We start from the raw sequence: 9,183 nt of genomic DNA, 5'->3' as shown, positions 1-9,183 counted from the left end.
TGGATTGGGTAAGGACCACTGTAGCCTTCAAGATGACATCTTTGGTTTTTAACACTTTAAAGAGGTCTTTTGTAGTAGGTTTCCCCAATGCAATGGGTCCTTTGATTTCTTGACTGCTGCTTCCATGGGTGCTGATTGTGGATCCACGTAAAATGAAATCCTTGACAATGTCAACCTTTTCCCTGTTTTTCATGATGTTGCTTATTGGTCCAGTTGTGAGGATTTTGTTTTATGTTGAGTTATAATCCATACTGAACACTGTGGTCTTTAATCTTCATCAGTAAGTGCTTCAAGTCCTCTTTACTTTCAGCAAGCAAGGTTGTCTCCTCTGCATAATGCAGGTTGTTAATGAGTCTTCCTCCAGTCCTGATGCCCTGTTGGCTTATTGTTTCATTTAATTGGCTTCTGGTCTCCTTTAAGTTCTCAGTATCCTTAGTGATCTTCTTTTTAGATGTTCTGTCTATATTTGAAAATGGTATGTTGAAGTCTCCTACTATTATTGTGGGGTTGTCTCTTTCTCCTTTCATATTAGTCAGTATTTTTTTCATGTATTTTGGTGCCTTGCTGTTAGGGGCATGTATCTTTATAATAGTTATGTCTTCTTGCTGGGTTGACCATTTTATTATTATGTAATAATAATTCTTTATCTTTTGTAATAGGTTTTGATTTAAAGTCTCTTTTTTCTGATAGTAGTATGGCCACCCCTGCTCTTTTTTATTTACTTGTTATGTGGAATATTTTTGTCTATTCTTTTATTTTTAACCCATTTATTTCCTAACGTGTATTTTGTGTTTCTTGTATACTGCAAAAAGATGGATCATGTTTTTTTATCCATTCTGCCAATCTCTGCCTTTTGCATGGGACATTTAGACTATTTATATATAAGGTTATTAGTGAAAATAAACTGCCTACCTCACTCCTTTTGCTGTTTGTTTCTTGAGTCTTTCTATCTTCTTTGGTTTTTTATTCTGATTTTTCTGTTTTTATTTATATTTGTCTGCTTTCTTGTGATGAGCCTTTTTGCTTTCTTTCTCCTGAATTTTTTCTTTTTTGGTGATTTCTTAGTGCTTACCACATATGTTACCTCACACAATTTACAATTGCAACAATGTTTAATATATGAACAGCAGTTAATATATGATCTTAACGTAAAAAATCTATTTCTGATATGCTCTTCCCTCTCCCTTTCTTTTAGTGTGCTTCCATTAACATCAATAATTCACTGCTGTTGAGTCAATTTTGACTCATAGCCACCCTATAGGACAGAGTAGAACTGCTCCATAGAGTTTCTGAGGCACGGTTGGTGAATTTGAACTGCCAACCTGTACTTTTGTAGCTGAGTTCTTAACAACTGTGCCACCAGGGCTACTTAACATTAGTACACAGCCTATATTTGATAAGTTTTCTTTGTGCTTATTTCTTACAACTTTGGTATTGTATTTGTGGGATTTAATTATTGAATTTATTCCCTGAAAATATCATTTACTTAGTCGTTATGATTGCCTGTGTTGTTGCATATTTTGAAGATCTTTCTCTCTCCTATGATTTATTTATTTATTTCCTATTTCTAAATATGAGCATTTATTTAATGCTCTTTCCTTTCTCTTCGGAGTACTCCCTTGAGTAATACTTGCAAAGCTGATCTGGTAATGGCAAATTCCCAGATCTTCTCTTTGTTTGGGAATGTCCTGATTTCCCCCTTGTTTTTAGTGATGACTCTGCTGGTTAAAGAATTCTTGGTTAACAATTGTTTTTGCTCAGTATTTTATATGTCGTTAAACTGTTTTCTGGCATCTGGAGTTTCTGGGGAGAAATCCTCACTGATTCTTATGAAAGCCACTTGATATGCTATATTGCATTCATTTTTCTCTTTCTGCTTTCGGAATTCTCTCCTTGTCGGGTTTTTAAGAATTTTCTTAGGATATAGTACAGACTTGAGCTTTTGGTGTCTCTTCTGATTGAGGTTCATGTAGCTTCTCTTACTTGCAGGCTTGGTTCTTTGTTCAGGATTTTTTTCAGTGCTGATTCAGGAGTTCTGGTTGCTTGGTCTCTGGAATTCAATACACATGCATGGGTGGGCGGTTAGCTGGTCACAGACTCTAACGTAAGTGGGGTGGCTCGACTTTCCTCTGTTGAGGGTGGGTGGCTCTCTATGTCATTCCCTCACGGCACCCCTGCACGGGCTTTTCCATGGTGACCCGCTATGGGCAGGGAACCAGCTGTTTCCCTCTGTGTTGCCTGTCAGTCTGAAGTATTTCCCTTGACCTGCTGCCCTTGTAGTTCTCCCAGTCCTAGTGCCCATCCATCTCAGGCCTCAGTGAGATTCAATGGCACTCTCTTCCAGCACCATGACCTCACTCCCCCAATCCCCACAACTGCACAGCCCGTAAACCCCCCCAGCCAATTTGTGCCAACTTTAAAAATCGTCCACAGCTTCCTCAAATTTCCTTCCTTTTTGTGTTCCCTGTTTTGGGTGTTGCCCAGCCCCATCCCAAAATGGCTGCGATGAACGAGTACTCCTGATGATAGCAGGTAGATTCTCCCAGTTTCTTTGCTATCCTTGCCTCTCCTTTCTCCCACTTCTGTTCTTACCCCAACTCTCCAACACCTCAGCTGCTGTCCAGACTTCTTAGATCTTGGCTGATGCTTGTTTTTATTTGTTGTTTAGTGGGTCAGTTGCTGGGGGAGTAAATGGGAGCATCCACTCACTTTGCCATCTTGCCTCATGCTCCACTATGTTTTTAATGTCCATTCCTCAGTAATGGCCCTATAAGTTGTCTCCATCTCTCTGCCATGACAAGCAATGCTACAATAATCATCCCTTCTAGACCTGTGGACAGGTTCCCTGGGAGAAATGCACAGGGAAAGGATTGCTGTTTCCTAGGGTATTTGTATACTTAATCTGACTGAGTACTATTATATTCCTCTCCCGAATAGCTACACTGTTCTACATGCCCATTGGTACTGCACAAGAATTCTTGTATCCCATACTTTCTCCGGCAGTTTATGCTCTCTAGTTTTCTAATGTTTGCTAACAATAAGTATAAAATCAAAGCTCATTGTTTTAATTTGTGTTTCACTTTTAAAAATGAGTTTCAGAATTTTTAAAAACTTTATTAGTCATTTAAGATATTTTTTCTGTGATTATAATCTGAGTTCTAAAATTTATCAACTTGTCTGTTTTCTCCTTAACATGGAAATTATTAGCATGCAGTCATTTCGTTTTCGTCTTCATCCTACTACCCCAGTCTGCTGAGCAAGGTAATATTGTCTCTGACTTTGTGGCTGGTTTTATTTTACTTTTTCTGTTGTTCATGTTTGTTTTTCAAGTGTGTTATAAGAAATTATCACAAGTATGATGATATCTTCAAGAAAAGTGTGTAAAGGCTTTGAATTTTCTCTTCAATATTGTGGTTAACTATTATACACTCAGAATACCTCCTGCTTCTACACAGCTGTTTACTCATCCATGTGTCCAACCTTTATTTCATTATATAATACTTTCTTCTTTTCTTTTTTTTTAACTTTAAATTCACTTGAGTGGTTAGTACAATGAATTAGTGGCCTTATGCAACACCAGGGAGAATACTTCCATGTCAGAACATAGTTGACCGAGTATGGTGGTCAGCTGTTTTCTTAGTAAGGTAGGATTTCACATGAAAAAAGAAAAAAAAGGAAAATGTAATGGACTGAAGATATCACTGACTCTTGTCTGTCATTGATCTTGGGATAATATTAATGAGAAGTGTTAAATATGTTCACAAATATATATATTTCACTTGATTTTTTTATATAATTATATTATATAAAAAAATTCTATACCCAGTGCTAATTTAATGAAAAAGCAAAAATAATATTAATAGCTTCCATTGATCAATTTCTTAATATTTGCCCTTTCACTTTATTCAGTGCTTTACTTGCAATATCTCATGTAATCCTCAGAAAATCCCTGTGAGTTTTATACTCTTATTATCATTTTATACAAATGAGAATCCAGAGGCTTATTGTAACTAAGAAGTCAAAAGCTTAAGTGTTTTACTGTGTGAATTCTAATATGCTATGCATTAAATTAATGTTCTTGTCATAATGTGGAAAATGAAGGGCTGGTTCCAGTCTGGGTATGTCTTGTCAGGGAGAATGTATGTTAATGAGGCAGATATCATCTCAGCATTGTTGCTGACACAAGTTCTTTGCCAAGCAGACTCAGAGACGGGATGGAAATCCACGTTGAATTGGGCATTTGCCAATAAAAATGCGTTTTCAAGATTTAGTGACTTAAACTCTTTGGTTTTGGTGGTTCTTGTTGCCTTCCCACCCATACTCAAAAAGTTCTTGAATTTTGAGCAGAGCCACACTTAATTTTGTAAAGCAAACAGCACTAAAAAAATCATGTGTGCTACACTATGTTTAATGCCTGGAAAAACAAAATGTTGAGGTGGTAAAAAGAAAAACTGGCTATGTAGATGTCATTGTAGCAACACACTATTGCTGTTACAACAAGATTTCCAGATTACAAGGTGAAACCAATCATTCAGGCATTCCTTAGATGTTTTTTCTTATGTGGCATTAGACATTTGCATTTTAAGTAATATGGTAGTTCTCAGTACAAAGAAACCTATGTACTGGAAAACAGGTGGTTATTGATGCAGCAAGTATAATTTGATGTTCTGTTTATAATTGTTCAAACTTGAGATTCTGTGTTTGTAGCTCTTCCTTTGGAGGCGTCTTTCTCTTTTTTGGAAAAAGAAAATCTAAACCATATCATGTCATAGAATCAGATACTAAGTAAGACAAAGAAGTTGAGCCAATAATGCCCAAATCCTTATCCTTCTGACTGGGTTTTGGGAGCATAAACAAATGACATATAACCTATACTTTAGAAAAGGGGAGCAATGGGTAGCTGGTTCAGCATTGTTAGGAAAGAATTGAGAAGAGAGACACCGCAGAAGACCCAAGCCAGGCCACAGACTAGTGCTGCTAGAGACTGGAGTGTATATATCCTGTCGGGGTGCTCTGTGGATAACAACTTGCCTTTAGTTTTCAGTGAGATAGCAAAACAGGAATGCATGCAGCTGTATTATGTTCAGAGCAGCCATGGACATCATATCCGCTGTAAGTGTGCGGATTCTGAGTGGGAGACCTGTGGAAATCTTCCACTCAGGAGCCAGACATGAGATGTTGGGAATCTTGATACTTGGCATTACTTTTATTTTTCCCCTCTGTCCCTGTGCCTTCTAAATAGGCTATTTTCCTTTTTCAAATGCCTGCTGTTAAGAGGTGCTGATTTGGTTTGAACTATGTGGGTGGGCTAGGACAAAGCAGAACAGATTGAAAGAAAATTATTGAAGTTAAACCAGAGAAACCATTCTGAAGCAGTTGGAAAAATCTCAGCTCTTGCCATATGACGTACTTACTGATTTTTGCTTTTAATCCAGATGTTTTGGACACTTGTCGACCGAGAATGCATGTATAAATATTCTGCTTTTAACACAGTAGACCTCTTATAACAAATCATTATATATAATTAGTATTTGAAGTTAGCTTTAGGCAGTTTTGTCACAATGTAGCAGAATTTATTTACTTTCTCTGCTAAAAAATGATACACTATTGGATTTCCCTACCAGATTGCCAAATTAAAAATCTTTGGTAATAGTGCATGAAAGTAATCACTGAATAAAATGTAACTGCCATGCCGAAGAGTGTTAAAATAATTATAAGGGTTAGATGGTTTTTTTTTTTTAAGAAAGCCAAAAAAGTCAAAAGCAGGTTGGACATGATAATATTTTTTAATGGTGAATGATCCACTTATATCTAAGAACAGTGAAGTCTGGAATTTAAATTGAAATTGTTTTCTGTGTCTAGTATAATTACTCTCAGTTATTCCAAAAATAATGAAAGTCTGGTATGGCAATCATTTTTTGATTAGTGGGATTTTCTGTGAACAAAAGAAGAGAATAGTCTTTACTGGATGACAAAGAGTTGTAGAAAGAAGATGGTGTAGAAAGAAGATGGTGGCAAAGGAGTTCAGACCACAAGAAAGAGTCAGATGAGTGCTCACCTTGGCAGCACATACACTAAATTGGAACAATACAGAGATTAGCATGGCCCCCACGCAAGGATAACACACAAACTCGTGAAGCATTCCATAATGTTTTGTGACCAATATCACAAAACAAAATGTGTATAGATTTTTGAATGAAAAAATGACTTGAGCTGTAAACTTTCACCTAAAGCACAATAGGATGAATAAATAAATAAATAAGGTGAAAAGGAAGCAGAGAACACTTAAAAAACAAACAAACACGGTAAAAGGTATTTGAAAGCTGAAGAGGGCTTTAGTATTCCAATATATATAATTGAACTTGTGAATTCAGGCATCTGGTGACCAAATAAACCTTCAGGCTGAAGACATCTTGATACTTGTAGATAAAAAATTAATACCCCCCCCTTTTTTTTAATAGAGAAGACTCTTTTCTTGAACAGGAAAATTTCTAGGTCCTTCTTGCCTCTCCTGTTATCCCTACGTTCATGTAAGAGGGAGAAGGGAGAAAGATGGATCTCGCTAACAAGTAATTTTAACAAAAGGGTTAATGATAATACAAATTTATAACAAATAGTTAAAATGAGCTATTTAGATGAACTTTTAGTAATATACCTTGTACCTCAATCAATAAAAATAATTAAAGTTTAAGCATATCAGGGTGTTTATTAGATTTTTAAAATATTGACTCCTTTTCGTTTTATTCTTGTGTATTTAAAAACCCCTGGTAATGGGAAAGAGCCATACAGAGACTCAAAGACTAAAGATGGGCATTAGGACTGGGTTTAAATAGATTTCTCTTATTTCTTAGATCTTTTTTTAACCTCTTCCCCTTGCCCTCTCAAAAGGGCTTCACTATAAATTGAACAGTTTTAGACTGAAATTGGGGAGACGTTTTGTGCATGGAGGTGGAAAACACGCATTATTTCAAAAGGATGGAAGATGATAGATGGTTCTTTGAACCTCAAAGTTTCTTTCTGTGGCAAATGAGCTATAAAATGGCTTTCTCAATATGAGCCAAATTTAGCACAGTCCTAAGTGTCAATGACTTCTTCTGGATTTTTGAGGTCAAGAAGAATGGAAAAGTGGGTTCCCCATGATTATCTCACATAGAAATTCCATGCCTGTGATCAAAAGAGAGTTCGAGGATATCAGCTTTTAATCTTGGCAATGTGTCAAGAAAAATATGAGTGATAAAATCAGTTACAGCAAACACACTAAGCTGCTTTTTATTTTGTTTCTGGTCTGTTATTCAGTTTTTCATCAAAGTTAGAATTGAACCAAGCTAATCTATGTCTCATCAGGAAAAGTTATATTGTGTTTGGAAGAAGTAGAAATCAACAGCAATAGACATCTTTAAAAAGGAGCACTCCAGTTAGTTTGAAATTAACTTTTAGTAGGTTTTTAAAATTGACATGAGCTTAGTTGAGTTTACACAGTAGCAGAGTAAGGAGCTGCCTGGAGTGACATAGAGAGTGTACTTCTGAATGATCTTTTACACTACCCTACATGAAGGTTGGAAATATCATCAGTAAGAACTCATTTTTTGAATTACACTATTTCTGCCTGTTTAAATGCCCAATAACAACAACTTCCTGTAATTCACTTTTATTCAATTACTTCAACCACCCTTCTTTATTGGACTCCTAGAGGGTGCCCATCTCTTATCCTATTATTCTTAGCATTGTTAGTGCTCACTTCTTTCTTCAGTCTTAAATACCACATTTTGTCACTTTAATAATTCTCTTGCACAAGCCCCAGAGCCCTTTTGTCATTGTGATTCTGTTGCACCAGCCTAGTAAAATACCAATCCAAGATGAATCTTGGGATGAATCATTTTTTTCTGGACAGAGAAACACTCCTAAGAAATGTGGCAGATTTTTGCCTCTATAAATCATTGTCTCCACATTTATTTGGTCCATCAGTGTGTCTAGAACTTTTTACTCTACTGAAATCTCTCTCAGATATACTCTACTGAAATCTCTCTCTCTTTTTTTAAGCTATCTTAAGAGCTCCACTTCCCTCAAACCTTGGACCCCTTTCTATCTTGTCTCCTCATAGCATCAAATATCCTTACTTCTTCACTGAAAAAGATTCCTCAACTTCCTGTCTCCCCATTTACTGACTCACCTGCAAGTGCACCCAAAATTTCCACTTGACCATCTGTTATAAAACCCACACAGTAAAGGAAAAAAAAAAAATGTTCCTTTCCACTGAAAGAGAATCCTTCCATCTCTTCTCTGAACTTCATCTCCTCCATTATCTCAGGAACCTCATTCTTTGGATTATTCCCTTTCCTGTATCTTCAATATACTCTCCTTAACGGCACCTCCACATCACATCAGTCTGATGAACTTTCTAACATTTTAAAATAATTTCCCTTTTCTGTCCCAGGTCTCGTTAGAGTTAACACTCTTTCACATTCAAGGTTTGTTTTAGAGTTTTATATTTCTTTCTTTGTCATTCCTTCTTTGCCTTCATTTTTTCCTAATTTTATTAGTCAGCTTTGCTCCAGTAACACATAAATGCAGAATCTCAGTAGCTTATGACAGCAAGCACTATGTGGGTAGCTGTTGGTTCACTGCTCTGGTTCTTCTGCTTGTGTCTTATTATTCTGGGACCCGTTTTGAATCAGCAGCCATCTGGGGACATGTTGTTTTCATGAAAGAAGAAAAATACCAAGAGATGTTGAAAACAATTCATGTCTTTAAGCTTTTGCTTGGAGCTGGGTTAAAATTTAACCCACAAACTTTTGTAACATTTGGATACAATCTCTTTTTGTATGACTCTGGTGTAAGCCAAGAGAAGTAAAAAGCCACCCCACAGGGCATAAACCAAGTCTGTAATGACAGCAAAAATATAGGACTATAAGTTGTGATGTAAGTACTGAGCACCAGATCCCATGTGATAGAGGTGTCCATGTGTTCCTTAACGCTTGTTTGTAATATGTGAAGTCCTACAAAGAGCAGGTCTCAGGGTGGGACTCTGTAGACTGAGCCTAAGGGTGGTTTTCATCTGGGCATCTCATATTAACATTTAACATACTTCAAGATGAATTTATGACTTACTGTCCCAAATTGGCTCCTTCTTCTGGGTTTGTGTGATAAAGGCAGAGATCAGGATCTTCTGCTGCTCCTATACTC

General features: G+C 36.6%; 1 non-coding gene across 1 annotated transcript; it reads left to right on the top strand.

The window, feature by feature from the left end:
- Positions 1-6,050: 6,050 nt before the first annotated feature.
- On the top strand, positions 6,051-6,153 carry LOC126084910 (U6 spliceosomal RNA). The gene has a single exon (XR_007519138.1). It is a non-coding gene; the product is annotated as a U6 spliceosomal RNA (small nuclear RNA).
- Positions 6,154-9,183: the final 3,030 nt, after the last annotated feature.

This window comes from Elephas maximus, chromosome 10 (genome assembly GCF_024166365.1).
Source record: "Elephas maximus indicus isolate mEleMax1 chromosome 10, mEleMax1 primary haplotype, whole genome shotgun sequence".
NCBI classification, from domain to species: domain Eukaryota; kingdom Metazoa; phylum Chordata; class Mammalia; order Proboscidea; family Elephantidae; genus Elephas; species Elephas maximus.
This window is presented reverse-complemented; position numbering and strand designations above follow the sequence as displayed.